The following is a 19694-nucleotide window of genomic DNA, read 5'->3' as shown; positions in this document are numbered from 1 at the left end:
AATGATATTGTCGATTTTGTCGTACGAGTATGGTTAGGACATAATATAGCTGAAACAGCAATACTGTATTTCTGTTCTGCAAATATAGTATTAGTGTTCTTCACATACTTATTACTGTCTCTCATATATACATATTATTGTTCTACACTGCGTATGGCTGTTCCATATCCACCAATATAATATGTGAGAATTGGCCATATTTATGGCAGTACCATAAATATATATTTTTTCACTGGTACGAAAATTTATTAGTAATATACGCAGAGAAAAATTTTATTTAAACCAATTGTAATTGAGTTCATGAGAATTATATTTGTCTCAAAAGCCTACTAAATTATTTATTTGTTTTAAATAAAAAATTTTTTCGTCACAAATAAAATTTCTTTTTAATCTATATAAAATTTATTTGAAAAATTCAAAATGTTTAATAGGCTTTAAGGGATGTTAAGAGACAAATATATCTTTTACTGAGTGTTCTCTTCGCAAATCCATACTTTTTTTACAGATAAATTCAAAGATGAAAGATGCTTAAAAAGTAAATAAATATTGATTGAAAATATGTCAAATAAAATAATAATAATTTTGTCATTTTTTAATCATTTTTCTATATAGTAGGAAAAAATATTTAAAGACCAAGATGATAAGGCATTTTTTTCGTTTACCAAAACGGCTACCCTGAGTACCCTTATACTTTAGAGGACTGATCAGTTATTAAACTCTCGTGCTGATTTATTGAGTGGACTCTCTATGAAGTCTGTAAACATTGTCAGTTAAAAGACAGTCACAATAAATTTCGAAGCTTCTCATCAATTTTTATTTTTCCTTGGATTTTTCAAAAGTATTAAAAAATAATTTTCGATTAAAAACTTTTTTTTGTAAAAAAATGCTATATTAATTGAAATTTGGTAAGATTTTCTTTAGTACTTTCTTTTACTTTTGACGTCTAAATATATACATTGAGTTTTATACGTTCAGTTAAACACACGTGGTTATGCAGCTGCTCCTGCTTCTCTAATCGCTTAAGACTATTCGATAATCGACGTTAGAGTTCTTAGTTATTCGTTATTACAGCGTATTACTGCATCGAACATCATAAATGTAAGAAACACATTTATAAATTTAAATATAGTTACATTATATATTTTCTCACTTAAAAATATATTAATCAAATTATTATTTATATTTAAATATTTTCAAAGTAGACCCTGCAACCGCAAGATTTGTTAAAATTTTCAGTTTATTATCCACTCAAAATAAAAGTAAGTCACTTCAATATTTTTATTCATTAGTGTTGGTTAATAATGACATAAATTTTTAAAATGTTTTGATGTCAAAGAAAATTAAATTATTTTTTTAAATATATGTATTAATTACCCAGTAAGAAACGAAAAATTGAAAAGGATTGAAATAATTCAAACTCTGTATGGTGTAGTAGAAATTATCCAATACTTTTGAATGCCATTTCTGTCCAATACTTTTCTATACCATGATAGGACCACGTTTCGTCTAAAAATGAATGCTATTCAATTCTTTTTGTAATTTTTAACAAAGACAAAATTTTTTTCTGAATGCTTTCCAATCCCATCCGAAATTATTACAGCCTGTCATTATATCACTTTTCAATTTTTCATTGGAACCGCGTTTCTGCATGCATTCAAGCAATCTTCTGGATTTTTGTAATTTATAAGATACATACAGTGGCAGATTTTGTAAAAAGTGTTTGTGTTCAAAGAAAAACTTGCTGAAAAATTGATTGTTTACCAATTTAACGTCATTTAAACGAGTCAGGGCCGTTATTCTGTTAGACAATAAATCATAACCTAAAAATTTCAGAGACCTTTAAACACTTTTAACCCTCTTAACTGATAATTTAATAATTATTCCTTTTTAAAATAGCAAATAAATTCATGAGTGCAGTTATTTGAAAGTAATTGAACATTCTATATGTCAACAATATTAGTATTATATTATTATACTACTGTCGCGGAATTCAGAAGCATAGGGCAGAAATGGTATTCAAAAGGATAGAATTTTTTTAATGCTTCTTAATCTTTGCTTTCTTACTGGGTATTCAAGAGGATTGATATCGTTACTATTTATATTGCTCTCACTGGATAGAAAAGTATTGGACAGAAATGGCATTCAAAAGAATAGAATCTTTTTAATACTTTTCAATTTTTCGTTTCTTACTGGGTAGTAAGTAATAAATTAGAATCATTAATGAGTCAAAACGCGTCAACCGTGAATACATTTTTTTTATAGTTTTGGAAAAGTCAAAACATTTATGAAAATCTGTAGTTCACAGCAAACCAAAAAAACACTTTTAACCGTTTTTCAAATTTTTAAATATTTATACCTTTTTTTATAATAAAAAATTTTTGCATTATTTTAGAAAAAAATTAATAACTCATTACTGTTTTGCTAGAAATTAATGGCAATTTTTTTTGTAGTCATTGAATATCCACTCTTTTAAATAAACTTAATGGTGAAAAAAAATTTTGAAAAATTTTTAATTTTTAATAACAATTTTATAAACAATTAGTGTTTTTTATGCTTTCTAGAGCAAGGATTTTAATGAAATTTATATGTAAGATACATTGAACCTACATCTTTATATTCCCGAAAAAAAAATTTTGTATTTCCAATTACAACCGGAGATTTTGAATTTTTTGTTGCGCCGTGCGCAGTCTGCTCGTTTACCGCGGCATTTATCACAGCGATGGATGCCACGATGACGGCGCACGGCGCAACAAAAAATTCAAAATCTCCGGTTGTAATTGGAAATACAAATTTTTTTTTTCGGGAATATAAAGATGTAGGTTCAATGTATCTTACATATAAATTTCATTAAAATCCTTGCTTTAGAAAGCATAAAAAACACTAATTGTTCATAAAATTGTTATTAAAAATTAAAAATTTTTCAAAATTTTTTTTCACTATTAAGTTTATTTAAAAGAGTGGATATTCAATGACTACCAAAAAAATTGCCATTAATTTCTAGCAAAACAGTAATGAGTTATTAATTTTTTTCTAGAATAATGCAAATATCTCGGAAATATTCACTATTCACGGTTGACGCGTTTTGACTCTAATTTAATTCAAATCATTTACTTTAGTACATCAGAACCATCTTTTTTATCAATACATAACCTTAATTATCAAATAAATAAGTATTAACACCGATGAGGGTTAACCTCTTATGTAAATAATTTAATTTTTATACCATAAATAAGATAAAAAAATGTATTAATAGTAGAGGAACCTGTCGATATGAATATTACTTTTTTGAGTTCAATGTTTATTGACAATTATTAACTAATATTAATATTATTTGTTTAATTAGGGTTAAGTGGGGTAATTGGAAACAGATTTCTCGTTTTCACCAATAATGTCAGTTTTTTTATATTTATAAATGCAATAGCTTCGGGTTTCCTCTTATTATGTCAACTCCCCAAACAAATTTATGGGCTAGTAGAAAGTATACATATATATGCCCTTAGATTGCTAAAATTGTTTGTTTCCAATTAGCCATGTATTTTGCTAAAAACGCAAGGGGAATTGGAAATAAAGTTGTATCTAAAAAAGGTGCGTGTGAGAAAATAGTTACTTCAACTGTACTATACTGTATTAAAGTATGTAAAAACTTGGAAAAAATATATGTGTAGTAGAGGAGTTAAATTTTGCATAAATGATTTTTTAGACAATATAATCCGCTTAGATGCGAATATTTGTATATCAATATTGTAGGGCAACTTGTCCTCTACAACTTTCAATAAAAAAGTTTCTGATATTTTCGCATAAAATACATGTTTTGTCCTTTTTTGAAAATTTTGTTTTTTTAACTTTTCGCCCCATGCTGGGCCGAAAAGTTAAATGGCTGGGGCTAAATGTTAAATTCTATTTTTAGCCTACTAAAACTATTTTCTGATAGGTGTTAAGTAGTAGATAAGTTAAAGTATACGTAAACAAGTAATTTAGTTAATAAAATATCTGTGTTTACTTAACAAAAGCTTTAGAACAGTTATAAAGTTAATAAACTAAAATTTCAAAAAAAGGCCGTAGCAGTATAAGCATGTAAAAAGTGGGGACGCATGAATATTCCCCACATTGAACTTGCAACAATTTTTGTGGTATCGAAATAAAAAACTTAAAATATCTATACTTATCAGAACTGCAATAATTCGAGTTTTCTTTTAAACAAATTCTTATCACAAGAAATTAGTATTTGAAGAAATATTTATTAAATACATTTTTTATTTGACTGCATTTCAATTTATAAAAATATCCATGAAGAAAAATATGAAAGAATAGAACATTTAGTTTTTCAAAGTTTTTTACAGTATGTATTTTAAAAAATAAAAATTTTGCTCAAATGAAATTTTAAATACATAAAAATTTATATAAAGGGATTATAACCTAAATGATTTGTCAATTATCAGAATTTGTATATCGCAGCATTTCTATATTAAGCCCTAAGCACAACTGAGTCGGGTGCGGGAGACGACTTCGGGATATGGGCTTCCTAACCTCAAAATGTATGTAAATCTTACATATCCCGTAACCGTCTCCCGAACCCAACTCAGTTGTGCTTAGGCCTTTATCGAATTTTTATGTAACGTATAATACAAAAAAAGTATTACACCGAGGAAGTATATAAAGTTGGGAAAATTCTAAGATAGCCTTTTCTCGAATTTTTGTAAAAAAATAAATAGATTTTAAATGAAATGTAATTGAAATTGAAATAATTTAGCCAATGAGAGAGAAGTAATATGGCGACTGGAATTTGCGTTACGAACGTAAGTCTCACTGAAAAAAAAGACAATCGGCAAATTTAAATAACACGACAATGAAATTAGTTTGAAAATATTAGAGTTCAGTCTAAACAAAAGTTTATATAATAATGAAAAAATCATTAAAAGCAATATTTCCAAAAGAAATAATGCAATAATATTAAGTTCAATGTGAAACAAATAAGCAAGAAAATCAAATGGACGTATTATTCCATCAAAAAAAGGTAAGTGGGAAATTGATAAAATAATGTCAAAAATTGGGGTTAACAAAATGTAAACAAAACATTTTTAAAAACATTTAAATCTAAAAAAAATTTTTATTAGTAACTAATTAATTATTAATTCATTATTTACTAATTTAAAAAGAAATTATTTATAAACAGTAAATAAAAAAAAATTAAATAATATTAGTAAATTAAATTACTTTCTAGTAAATTAAATTAATAAAAAAAATTTAATAGTTTAGTTTTGGATAAATATTTTTTTAAATAGTCCATCAACAGCTGCCATCTCGTAGCGCTTCTTAATATTACAAATTTATTTTTTCTTTAATAATTATCAATTTAATTAATTAGAATACATAATTAAACCATTAATTAAATAAACAAAAAAATTAATTAATTCGAATAAATAATTAAACAATTAATTAATTCAACAAAAAAATTCATTAATTAATTTTATATTTAAAAATTATTGTTAATTAATTTAATTATTCATTAATTCTACAAATTCTCTATTATTAATGAATTATCATAAATTAATTATGTTGAAAAATTAATTACAATATCATACTCATGAACAAACATTTTTCTAATGTTCCATCAGCAGCTGCCATCTCGCGGCGCTTTTTTTCATTGCAAATCTATTTCTTCATTAGGAACAATTATTTTTTATTAAAATTATTTAATTAATAAAAACAAGAATTTTAATTTCCTTTTAATTTCAGTTTATAAATAAATTAAAAGAAAATCCTTAAAAAATAAAAAAAAATAAATAAAAAAAAAATATAAAATCCTGAAATTAATCCACGGATTAATTTCAGGATCAATTTTTTTTGGCCTGTCAAAATGAATTTCACTTAAATAATTAATTACTGCAAAGGTTGACATCACTTGAGATGGCTCAGTGGCGATCATAACAGACTTGTAAATTTGAAGTTTGCGTACGACTCCTGGGTTTGTTGAAATTTCTTTTTTCTGTTTCCTTTTATTAAATTTTGCATTTAATTTTTCAGTGATAAAAATAATATTGGCAAAAATATAGGCAAAGTATGGGAGAAAAAAAATCGATTTTTTATTATTTTTTATAATGACAAAATTAGCAATCCGAACTTTGTCAAAAATATGGGCAAAGTACGGGTGGAAAAAATCGATTTTTTCAAATTTTTGGTAAAGAAAAAATTATCAATCTGAACTTTGGCAAAAACATGGGCAAAGTATGGTAGAAAAATAAAACTTTTCTTATTTTTGGTAATTAAAAAATTAGCAATCTGAACTTTGGCAAAAATATGGGAAAAGTATGGAAATAAAAAAATCGATTTTTCTTATTTTTGGTATTGAAAAAATTAGCAATCTGAACTTTGGCAAAAATAAAGGCAAAGTATGGGAATAAAAAATGGATTTTTTCTTATTTTTGGTATTGAAAAAGTTAGCAAAAAATGATCTTTGGCAAAAGTATGGGCAAAGTATGGGTGAAAAAAAACGATTTTTTCCAAATTTTTGGTAATGAAAAAATTATCAATCTGATCTTTGGCAAAAACATGGGCAAAGTATGGGTGGAAAAAAATCGATTTTTTCCAAATTTTTGGTAATGAAAAAATTATCAATCTGAACTTTGGCAAAAACATGGGCAAATTATGGAAGAAAAAAAAACATTTTTTCCAATTTTTGGTAATGAAAAAATTAACAATCTGAACTTTGGCAAAAATAAAGGCAAAGTATGGGAGAAAAAATATAGATTTTTTCTTATTTTTGGTAATGAAAAAATTAGCAATCTGAACATTGACAAAAGTATAGCAAGTTATGGGGAAAAAAATTTATTTTTTCCTATTTTTGGTAATGAAAAAATTATCAATCTGAACTTTGGAAAAATATGGGCAAAGTATGGAAGAAAAAGAATGGATTTTTTCTTATTTTTGGTAACGAAAAAATTAGCAATCTGAACTTTGGCAAAAATATGGGCAAAGTATGGGAATCAAAAATGGATTTTTTCTTATTTTTGGTAATGAAAAAATTAGCAAACTGAACTTTGAAAAAAACATGGACAAAGTATGGAAATAAAAAATTTTTTTTCTCATTTTTGGTAATGACAAAATTAGCAATCTGAACTTTGGCGAAAACATAAGCAAAGTACGGGTGGAAAAAAATCGATTTTTTCCAATTTTTGTAAAAGAAAAAATTATCAATCTAAACTTTGGCAAAAACATGCGCAAAGTATAAGTAGAAAAAAATGCACTGCAATGGCGGGTTCCGCACACAAATATTAAAACAATACTTGTAACATTGATCGGTAATTGGTAGAATTAAAATAAACAATTATAAAAATATATTAAAATCATTTGATAAAAAAAAATAACTAAAAAAAATTAAAGTATTGTATACACGGAAAAAAAGTACGTGAAATTTTCATTGACTCGGTACTTGACTTTTGGATATGACACAAAATACTGAAAACAGTCTTGTACTTTTGCATGAGAGTTTCAAAAGCAGTCAATGAAAATTTCTAGTACCTTGCTTGAGAATTTCATTGACTTTCAAAAAAATTGTAAAATAAAAAAAAATAATTTCCACTTGTTCACAGTTTTTCTGAAATTGACTCATTCATTCACATATTTGGATAATTAATCATACAAACAAAGAACAATTATTGTATCACTTTTCGACGTTCGTCAACACTTATGAACTAACCTATAACACACACATATATTCGCGTATAACTTAAATATAAACACACACTTAACACTTAAAAGTACGTATCGAATTGTTCTTATATACCACATGGTGAAATTTTTCACGACTTCTGAGACATGCTATTTCACTGAAAACTGAGACTTACATAACATTCTGTTTTGTGAGAAACACAAAATAAAAAATATTTTTTTGAAAGTCAATTCTTGAAGACAAATATATATTAACACTATTTGTTTTTCATAAAATAATAGTATATTCACATCTGAAATTAACACAAATGGAAACAGACGATCAGCTGGCATTTACCTTGGGTAGAAACGCGCAACGCACACTGCGCATGCTATACAGAATTTTCAAGCGCAGTCAACTAATCTTTCACGTACTTTATAAAACTGAACAAATGACTTTTCGTTAAAATTTAAAAAACACTGTTGCCCATACTAGTACTAGAATAACTCTAGGACTTTTCTATATTTTCTAATAAAAAGTATATGATACAGCCTTGTATTTTGTGTCCTATCCAAAAGTCAAGCACTTTCAAGGAAGGATTCACGTACTTTTTTTTCCGTGTATATCTAATATTGTAAACAATAATAAGCAGAGGAACAAAATTTTCAAAATTTATTATAGTTCCTCTGCTTATTATTGTTTACAATATTAGATATACAATACTTTAACTTTTTTTAGTTATTTTTTTTTATCAAATGATTTTAATATATTTTTATAATTGTTTATTTTAATTCTACCAATTACCGATCAATGTTACAAGTATTGTTTTAATATTTGTGTGCGGAACCCGCCATTGCAGTGCGAGTACAACTCGCACTTGTCCAATTTTTTTCCCATCTAGTTGCTAGATTGAATCTAGCGCAACTGGACAGTTTCTCATACACTTCCACGGTAAATTTCTACACGGGTTATACATAGCGTGTTGCATTAGCCAACACGCCCTAGGGGTACTTAGGAAATATTTTGTAATTTTTATCAATACAGTAAGTGTGAATCAAAAATCTAAAATTGACCCTCAAAAAATATTTCAAGCTTAAAACGCGATTTTAGTTTCTTTTTTAAAGTTATTTTAAAAAAATTAGAATGAAAAAATGAAAATTTTGAAAAGTTACTTTCATATGTGAAATACAGATTTTCTACTATATTTCTTACAATAGTTATTAAATAATAAATAATCAACCTTTGTAGAAACTTGCAGTACATCAAGTTGTCTTAGGAGTGAAATCATTTCGATTTACGATTTTTAAATAAATTACAATTATTCATTACGCCCCTTAGCCATTATGTCCCGTTTTCCCTATATACGTGATTTGTAAATATATATCAAGTGTATGATTAAAAACATGTAAATTTGGATACAGTGAATGTGATATTTACCCATCGTTTTAACAAGCAAAAGTAAAACACCTCCACTAAGCTGAGACAAAAAGTCAAAAATTCGAAAAAAGTTTTTGAAAAAATTAAGTTTTTCAAAAGTTATCGTCGGACAGACAGACAGACAGACGTAATCGACAGACCATGTTTCTTGGATTCAGGGCACCTCAAAACGCAAAGATTTCATAAAATTAACAAATAGTATATTAAGCAACAAGGTACCGTAAAGGCAGCCTTTAAGTCCCGTGTAACTTACGATATTTTTTATTCCAAAGGCACAAAAGTGGCGATTTAAGATAGCAGACGACAGGGAGTAAAACTCATTCACTTGTTCGACTTCTATGAAAATGGCGGCATTTTTTTTCCATGAGCAAAAATAACGCATGGGACTAGCTGTTTTTTTTGTCCATGGGAAAAAAAGGTCGCCATTTTCAATCAACCTGAGGTATAAAAAGTCAATTTTTCATCAAATCTAATACCTCCTCATGTGATTAGAATGTAAAAAACCATTTCCAACAAGATAGGACCAAAAATTAAAATGTAAAAAAAGGTCAGACCAGCCAAACTGCATTAAAAAAATTTCATTGATTTTCTAAAATGTTAAAACTTTTATGAATATATTTTAGTTATAACATTTTAGAAAATCAATAAAACTTTTTTAACCCAGTTAAGCTAGCCTGACCCAAAAACTTAAAAAAAAAAAATTAATTTTCTATGAAAAAATGTTGTAAAAGAAAGTTGTTTGTATTTGTCTAATCTAAAGTAATATAAAGTTAAAAATAATGAAATTTGAAAAAATTGAATTTTCAAAATTTTGAAACTACTGTAGTTTGCGTAGTTTTCGACGAAAATGGCTGGCTAACGAACTCGATCTGTATTTTAACACTAACTTTGTGCATACAAAGTTGCAAGTTGATGCAATAAGTTTTTCAAGAGTTATCGTAGGGACACCATTGTGTCTACAGACAGACACTAAGACAGACATACGGACAGACACTTTTTTTAGACCATGTTTTTCGGACTCAGGGGACCCCAAAACGTCGAGATTTCATGAAATTAGCGAAAGTCAATTTTCGACCAAAACTAATACTTTCTCATATGATGAGAATGTAATAAAAAATTAGTTTTTTGCAAATAAATCGAAAAGTTTTAAGTTTAGTGAAAAGTTGTCAACAGCAAAGTTGTAGCTGATGGTAAGACGAGAAAAAAAGTCTCTAGCAGCAAGCTCCCATAGGCAATAGTTTTGGAGATAATTGAGTCGGAATATGGATTTTTTGTTAAAAAAATGATAAAAAATATATATATATACGGTGGTTTTTCCGGAAATTACTAGTTTTTGGTTAATGTGAGCATTTTTTGAGTACAATGGGATTAGAATATGTGGAAATTAATGTAATAATTTTTTTCTCTTTGAGAAATTTTGATTTTTAGCTTTATTTTAGAATTTTTGAGTATTTTTTAGGGTTCCGTACACCTACGGTGTATCGGCGGAACCCTATTGGTGAGACTGTGTTGTCCGTAGCCAAATCGTGTCCCCCCCCCTAGCGGCTAAACTATTTGACCTAAAGAGCTCAAATTTGGTCCAGATATGTATTTTCACTCGTAGATTACAGGAAAAATATAGCGAATGTGATTGGACGTGATGGGCATAGCGTTGTCAAGGAAATAACAAGATTTTTGGCCAAAAATGCATAAAAAGTGACCATTCCCCCCCCCTTAACTTCTAAACTATTCGACATGGAGAGCTGAAATTTTGCATGCTGGTGTATTTTTACTCGAATATTACAGGAAAAATATAGAGAACTTGATATGTAATGATGGCCATAGAGTTGTCAAGGAAAAACTAAAAAATTAAAAAAAAAAAAATTTTTTTCCCCAACTTTTACATTATTTGACCTAATGAGCTGAAAATTAGTATCCTAGTGTATTATTACAGTCTGACGACAAAAAATTTATTTAAGAAACTTTTTGAAAAAAAATCAAAAAAAAATTTTTTTAAATTTTTTTTAGTTTAAACACGTGGCATTAAATATTTTAAGGAAGAGAGTGAAATTTTAAGAGATTAAATGAGAGATTGTTTTCTGACTTTAATTTCTTAACTAAAAATAAAAAAAAATTGGACAAGTGCGAGTTGTACTCGCACTGCAATGGCGGGTTCCGCACACAAATATTAAAACAATACTTGCAACATTGATAGGTAATTGGTAGAATTAAAATAAACAATTATAAAAATATATTAAAATCATTTGATAAAAAAAATAACTAAAAAAATTAAAGTATTGTATATCTAATATTATAAACAATAATAAGCAGAGGAACTATAATAAATTTTGAAAATTTTGTTCCTCTGCTTATTATTGTTTATAATATTAGATATACACAATACTTTAATTTTTTTTAGTTATTTTTTTTATCAAATGATTTTAATATATTTTTATAATTGTTTATTTTAATTCTACCAATTACCTATCAATGTTGCAAGTATTGTTTTAATATTTGTGTGCGGAACCCGCCATTGCAGTGCGAGTACAACTCGCACTTGTCCAATTTTTTTACTATTTAAGAGCCTATAACTTCGAAATTTGACTTTCTATGAAAAAATGTTGTAGAGAAAAGTTGTTTGTATTTGTCTAATCTAAAGTAATATAAAGTTAAAAATAATGAAATTTGAAAAAATTGAATTTTCAAAATTTTGAAACTACTGTAGTTTGCGTAGTTTTCGACGAAAATGGCTGGCTAACGAACTCGATCTGTATTTTAACACTAACTTTGTGCATACAAAGTTGCAAGTTGATGCAATAAGTTTTTCAAGAGTTATCGTAGGGACACCATTGTGTCTACAGACAGACACGAAGACAGACATACGGACAGACACTTTTTTTAGACCATGTTTTTCGGACTCAGGGGACCCCAAAACGTCGAGATTTCATGAAATTAGCGAAAGTCAATTTTCGACCAAAACTAATACTTTCTCATATGATGAGAATGTAAAAATTGATTTTTTCTTATTTTCGGTAATGAAAAAATTAGCAAAATGAGCTTTGGCAAAAACATGGGCAAAGTTCTGGAGGAGAAAACGATTTTTTCTTATTTTTGGTAAAAAAAATTATCCATCTAAACTTTGTCAAAAACATGGGCAAAGTATTGGTGGAATAAAATCGATCTTTTCCAATTTTGGGTTATGAAAAGAATATCCATTTGAACTTTGGCAAAAACATGGGCAAAGTATATTGGAAAAAATCTATTTTTGAAAATTTTTGGTAATGAAAACATAAGCAAAATGAACTATGGCAAAAATATGGGCAAAGTATGGGTGGAAAAAAATCGATTTTTTCTAATTTTTGGTAAAGAAAAAATTAACAATCTGAACTTTGGCAAAAATAAAGGCAAAGTATGGGAGAATAAATATAGATTTTTTCTTATTTTTGATAATGAAAAAATTAGCAATCTGAACTTTGGCAAAAATATAGGCAAAGTGTTACGAGAGCTCGTAACATAATTATATAATTATATCCAAAAAAAAATTTAATAATTTTTCAACCAATTTTATTTTTATTCGGCTCATTAATGTCATCAGACACCCTGATAAGAATGAACAAGACAGCAGCTCGAGAATGCACCGGAAACTAACGGCCGTGTGTCGTATACAATTTTTCTGTATCCCCAGCCGAAAGTACGTTAAATAATTATTGTTTGAATAATAAAATAGCCCAATAAGTTGCCCGCCCGACTTTTGCAAAGTCGAGGCGAAGCCGAGACTTAGCTGTTCGGGGCGGGCATGAAAAAAAATTATAAGTAAAAAATAATTGTAAGTAAAATTTAAAAAATAGTAAACAAGAAATTTTCTTTTACAAATAAATATTTAATAATTAAAAAATAATAAAAGAAAATAAGAAATTTTATGCATTATTTTGATGACTGTCAGTTGTTTTCAAAACTTGAGCTCTGTAAGTAACATGTCTGTGTGGTTGCTATGCTAACATGTACGTGTGTTGAAATTCTTGTAACCAATCAGAGCGCTCGTTGGGTCTGTCGAGCCGGCCACAAAAGTCGCTATTCCCGGAGCCAAATCAGACCGGGAAGACAGTACTTTCGGCAAAGGGATACAGAAAAATTATTACTCTTTGTATTAAATGATACTTTATAATCAAAATTAATTTCATTATTTTCGTTATAATGATTTTTAGGAAAATAAATATTAATTTATATTTTACAGTTCATTGTGACTTATTCAATATTATGTCACATCTGTAAATAAAACTCGAAATAATTATAACATAAAAATTCTAATTCCAAGCTCGTGGCTGTAAAAGTGTATAACATTCAAATATCTATTTTGCGCACTTTCGGAGCTTTCGTATGCAAGTACTTGGTCATAGGCACATACGCGCGTAAGTGGACTTCGCACTATGAAATATAATAGGATGGGCTTTGCGCAATACTATAATATATAAAAAAATAACTAATGATACATACACATATGCCGCGATATGTCTCTACGTGAGAATCCAGCTCTTCTCACCTTTCGTTTCTTTCTGTACCTATTTCCCTTCCTATTCTTTTCTGGAATCTTCAAGCTACGCATAAAATGTTTAAAAACAAGTACAAGAAAAATAGAAGCACATGCTTTTAACAAAACTGGGAAAGACTAATTCCTAATATTGGAAAAGAGATGTATTTCGATGGAAATTTTCTAAAGAGTGATGATGAATTTCTTTTTGTTGAAAATTAAACATCGCTCCATATTTTTACATTTAGCAATGCTATAAAGAGTTTGAAATACTCTTAATAAGCAAAATTTATTCTGTTGCAATTTCCTGTCTTAACCCGAAAAGCTACCTGAGCTCGCTGAGAAAATTTTCGTTCTCACGCAAACTCAGCAAAACTATCGTAGCAACAGGCCCAGAGTTAGAGACCCCGCTTGTACCTAAAAAATCCTGAGTCCGCAAAATTTCCTACTTAACATCCATAATGTTCCCGTAGAGGCGTCTCGCGTCCTAGGAACAATCGCAGTCTTGATCCGGTCCGCGAAGAAACTTCAACTCTTGAAATCGGTCGGAAAATCGGCTAAGCCCGTCCGCGAGTCGAAACCCAACTTATGTCCCACAACTGGATTGTGCGAACAAGTTGGGCGGACGTAAAAATAAATTTAAAAGCTTTAAGTCGACGAAGTCCACCGGAAATCAGGCCGGATGAGTATTTCATGAATTTAGAATAAATTCTTGAAATCCTTGTCTTGTTTGACCGGCCAGTGTGCGCGTAGTGCCTGCGTCCGTTCCACGCTTAACGGTTCCGGAAAAGTGCGTCTTGTGCGTGCTTAAAATTTAAAGACAATTGTGCCTCAGTTCCGCCCGTTGGACTAGGATAATACTAACCAGCCAACGGTAGAATTTAAGGACTATTTAGGGCAAGTTTCACAAAAGACAATGTATCGTTCCTCTAAACTTTTCTTCCATTTGACATGTGTTAATTAAAATAGTTATTGACTGCAATCTGTAAATTCTTTCTTTTTAAATTTTCTAAATTTAAATAAATTGTATTGAAGAGTAAAATAGTGTTTTTATCTGCCCTGTTTTCTCTTTTTCCTTTCTTTTATTGAGTTCGACTTATATTTTAGTGTTTCGTGGATTGGCGGATTCCTACTTTTAAAACAGGAATAACGATCCCGCAAAATTAAACAAGGTCCTTCAGACCTTGGCAGCTTGGTGCCTTCCCAAATTAGAATTATGAGCCATCTCAAAAGCTCAATTTTATAAATAAATAAATTCTGGTTCTAACACAAAGTATGGGAGCAAAATATAGATTTTTTCTTATTTTTGATAATGAAAAAATTAGCAATCTGAACTTTGGCAAAAATATAGGCAAAGTATGAGAGAAAAAATGAAGATTTTTTCTTATTTTTGTTAATGAAAAAATTAGCAATCTGAACTTTGGCAAAAGTATGGCAAGTTATGGGAAAAAAAATTTATTTTTTTCTATTTTTGGTAATAAAAAAATTAGCAATCTGAACTTTGGAATAATATGGGCAATGTATGGAAGAAAAAAAAATGGATTTTTTTTATTTTTGGTAACGAAAAAATTAGCAATCTGAACTTTGGCAAAAATATGGGCAAAGTATGGGAATAAAAAATGGATTTTTTCTTATTTTTGGTAATGAAAAAATTAGCAAACTGAACTTTGAAAAAAACATGGACAAAGTATGGAAATAAAAAATTTTTTTTTCTCATTTTTGGTAATGACAAAATTTGCAATCTGAACTTTGGCGAAAACATAAGCAAAGTACGGGTGGAAAAAAATCGATTTTTTCCAATTTTTGTAAAAGAAAAAATTATCAATCTGAACTTTGGCAAAAACATGCGCAAAGTATAAGTGGAAAAAAATCGATTTTTTCCAAACTTTTGGTAATGAAAAAATTATCAATCTGAACTTTAGCAAAAATATGTGCAAAGTATAATAAAAAAAATTGATTTTTTCTTATTTTTGGTAATGAAAAAATTAGCAAACTGAACTTTAAAAAAAACATGGACAAAGTATGGGAATAAAAAATTTTTTTTCTCATTTTTGGTAATGACAAAATTAGCAATCTGAACTTTGGCAAAAACATAAGCAAAGTACGGGTGGAAAAAAATCGATTTTTTCCAATTTTTGTAAAAGAAAAAATTATTAATCTGAACTTTGGCAAAAACATGCGCAAAGTATAAGTGGAAAAAAATCGATTTTTTCCAAACTTTTGGTAATGAAAAAAATTATCAATCTGAACTTTAGCAAAAATATGTGCAAAGTATGGGAATAAAAAAAATTGATTTTTTCCTATTTTCGGTAATGAAAAAATTAGCAAAATGAGCTTTGGCAAAAACATGGGCAAAGTTCGGAAGGAGAAAAACGATTTTTTCTTATTTTTGGTAAAGAAAAAATTATCAATCTAAACTTTATGAAAAACATGGGCAAAGTATGGGTGGAACAAAATCGATCTTGTCCAATTTTGGGTTATAAAAAAAATATCGATTTGAACTTTGGTAAAAACATGGGCAATGTATATTGGAAAAAATCGATTTTTGAAAACTTTTGGTAATGAAAACATAAGCAAAATGAACTATGGCAAAAATATGGGCAAATTATGGGAATAAAAAAATCGATTTTTTCTTTTTTTTGGTAATGAAAAAATTAGCAATCTGAATTTTGGCAAAAATATGGGCAAAGTATGGAAGAAAAAAATGGATTATTTCTTATTTTTGGTAATGACAAAATTGTTTGTTTTTGCTCAAAATTAAAGGAAAAAAATAAAAAAAAATATTTTTTTGAAAATTGCTAGAAATAAAAAATTGTGTATTTTTGTTATTTTTTGACGAAATGAGCTGTCCAACGAACTCAGGCTTCATTTTAATGGACTAAAAAAGTCCCCCAAATTGCAAATCGATTCATAAAAATTTACTCGAGTTATCGTGACGACAAAATTTTCTACAGACAGACAGACAGACAGACACTTCTCTAAAAACCATTTTTTTGGAATCAGGGGGTCATGAAACGTAAAGATTTACCAAAATTAGACATTGCTCAAAATCGTAAAAATCCAAGACTTTCTTATTTTTGATGAGAATGTAAAAAGTAAAATCAATATGAATTTAGATTTTCGAAAATCAAATTGGATGACAAGATTTTGAAGATCTGTTGCATTTTTATGAATCTTGGTGTCTGGTAGCTTTTCGGGTTGCTGATAACTAATCTAAAAAAGGGTTTTTAAGATTCAACTGGCAGTCACAAATTCACAAAAAGTAAGTATTAAAACATCTAAATCGTGTTTGGGATACCAAGTTTTATAAAATAACAAAAAGTATTTGTATTCTCGGACGCTATGTTGGATCCGTCATTTAAAATTTTAAAAATCTGACTGCAGATTCGTAATCCGCGTCTCTAAATACACATAAATACAATATTACATAAAAATCCATCAATTTTTAATTTTTTTTGCCCGACATTTTAAATCCGCCATTTTGAATTTTGAAAAATCTGACTTCATATTCGTAATCAGCGACTTCAAAAACCCCTAAATACCAAGTTTCATCAAAATTCATCAATTTTTAAAATTTTGTCCACCATTTTGGATTCGCCATTTTGAATTTTTAAAAATATAACTTTAGATTCGTAATCAGGGACCTCAAAAACCCTAGATACCAAGTTTTATCAAAATCCATTAATTTTTAAAAAAATTTGTATACCCAAAAAAATTTGACATATTTTTTTAGGCTAGTAAAAAGACGTACACGTGCTCGACCAGAACGGACACTGAATTCGTGTTTAGCGGCCCAAAATACAAGGGGATAGGGTACTTTAATCTCCCAACCCCGACACTTTTTTTTACTTTGTGTGCCTGTGTAATTTTTCTATTACCAAGAATAAGAAAAAATCGATTTCATTCTCCCATACTTTGCCCATATTTTTACCAAAGTTTATAAGTATGGGAAACGCTCATTAGCAATGGTTCGCTAGATTTTGACCATACTTGAAGTATGGCTGAAAGCTTATAAACTTTGGCCGAAATCTGTGCCCATGTTTTGCCATCTTTCGCTATCTTTTGCCCAAAGTTCGTTTTCCACGCTTGTTTTTATCAAAATTGTAACAACTGCACCTAGTCTCCCCTATTTTTAACTAAAATTCTTTTATTAATCTAGTATTTATGAACATTTTAAAAATGATTCCTTAATTAATTTATAAGTCATAATTTTATGATAGTTCTTGTAAAATTAAGTTGTTTAAAAAAAAATATTGTCTGTGTTGGAGAATCAACTAAAGACACTTTTAGACATTTTATTTTAAATTGTTATTTATTTAGCGCCAAAGCTTTTTATAGGTTTCGCCTAAATTACCGCGTTTCCTGTTCCCTTGACGGAGAAAAAAATCAGGGCTTTTTAGCATGGAGTGTTCTATACCTTTAGCGCATGGGCGCTTCCTTGCGGCGAAAGAACGAACTCGTACGATTGCAGCAAGGCTCCCTACTAAAATAGGGCGAGCTCTTGCTGCAATCGTATAAATTCGTTCTTTCGCCATAAGGAAGCGCCCATGCGCTAATGGTTTAGACCACTCCATGCTAAAAAGCCCTGATTTTTTTCTCCGTGTTGTAACAGTTTTTTGTAAAATCCCACTCCCGAAAGGTCGTTGATAAATCGCTACAACTGAATCGCTAGCCTTTTAAAACATTTTCTCTATCAGTCTAAAATAGAAAAGATTGGAGGTTTTGTATTAAAATTCGTGGTAATTTCATAGTTTACGAGTCAAACAGAAAAACATAAAAATTCAATTTTTTCCAGTACTTTTACTAAAAATCCCTGACTATTCCCTGACCAATTTTACTTTCCCTGACTTTTCCCTTAATTCCCTGACCTGTGGCAACCCTGTATTAAAATAATCTTTTTTATCCACACTCCCTGTCGTCTGCTATCTGAAATCGACGCTTTTGTGCATTAGGAATAAAAAATATCGTAAGTAACACGAGAATAAAGGCAGCCAATTTCTTTACGATGATTTTTGTCACACTTGTTCCGTTTAGTTTACGAAGTCGTAAACTACGTCATTCACTATAACAATTTCTGCTTTCGTTTCCGACGTCGTATACCACATGATCTAATGTTGATATGATGTCGTTTACGGCGTTATGTACAACGTAGTTTACGACTTCGGAATTTTAAACAGGGAAAGGATTTATCTTATTGTGGACTCAACCTTAAATTGTTTTTAAAATCGAAACGATTTATTTTATTGTGGACTCAACTTATAGAATATTCATTTACTCTAAAAATGATTAGAAACTGAAAAATGTTGTAATTCATATATTCTGAGTCATTACCAGGTTTAATGGCCATCTGTGTTCAATTTCTGTCCTAGTCCGGAACTTTAATTTCATAATTCACAGTTCCGGACTAGGAGAGAGAAGAACTGCTGAATACTATTAAACGTGAATTTCACTCAGAATTGTATGCTTCACATTTTACAATAGAAAATACTTTTTATATTTAAAAAAGTTCAGTAATTAACAAACATTTAATTTTGAGAGTATTGGTAGAATTTGTTATTAGATATTAGTTTAAAAATAATAGCAAAACACTTTCACTTTTATTTTAAACTAAACAGTTTATTAATAGTAAAATAAAAGAACAAGAGAAAATAGTAATTCTAAAGTTTCGTACGCTTATACAAGCCTTTTCACTCATACGTGTTCAACTCCCAAAACCTTTCTGCTTTTCAATTTCACTCAGCTTGAATTTTCACGCATATCCCTTCTTTTTCCTACTTAAGCTTTCGTCACATGCGCATTTCATTAAGTAGAAATTAAATATAATTTTGAATTGCTAACAAATCGGCCATCCTTATTCAAGTTTGTCCTCAAACTGCTTATTTAAATTTTATACTTTTTAATCTACTTAATTTTCTTTATTTAAGCCTGATAAAAGTTTGTCTTTCGCCTCATTCTCATACTTAGCCGTACAATATCGTTCACATCGATTTCTTTTTCGCCACACACCGTTTTATATTTATTTGGAGTTACAATATTTTCTTTCTCGTATTCCTCTTTTATCACATTCATCTCTTTCATCATTATCGCTTTGACACTCCCCTT

At 28.8% G+C, this 19694-nt stretch overlaps 1 protein-coding gene across 4 annotated transcripts in view; it reads left to right on the top strand.

Moving 5' to 3' along the window:
* Window positions 1–762: 762 nt before the first annotated feature.
* Window positions 763–19694, top strand: part of LOC122501114 (LARGE xylosyl- and glucuronyltransferase 2-like) — a 302535-nt gene continuing 283603 nt past the window's right edge. For all 4 annotated transcript variants that reach the window (XR_006301545.1, XM_043610387.1, XM_043610388.1 and 1 more), the window contains exons 1-2: window positions 763–905; window positions 976–1098. The gene's annotated coding sequence lies outside the window, so the exon portion shown is untranslated. The remainder of the gene's footprint in view (window positions 906–975; window positions 1099–19694) is intronic.

The sequence above is a fragment of the Leptopilina heterotoma genome, unplaced genomic scaffold (assembly GCF_015476425.1).
Source record: "Leptopilina heterotoma isolate Lh14 unplaced genomic scaffold, ASM1547642v1 Lhet_201, whole genome shotgun sequence".
Taxonomy (NCBI): domain Eukaryota; kingdom Metazoa; phylum Arthropoda; class Insecta; order Hymenoptera; family Figitidae; genus Leptopilina; species Leptopilina heterotoma.
This window is presented reverse-complemented; position numbering and strand designations above follow the sequence as displayed.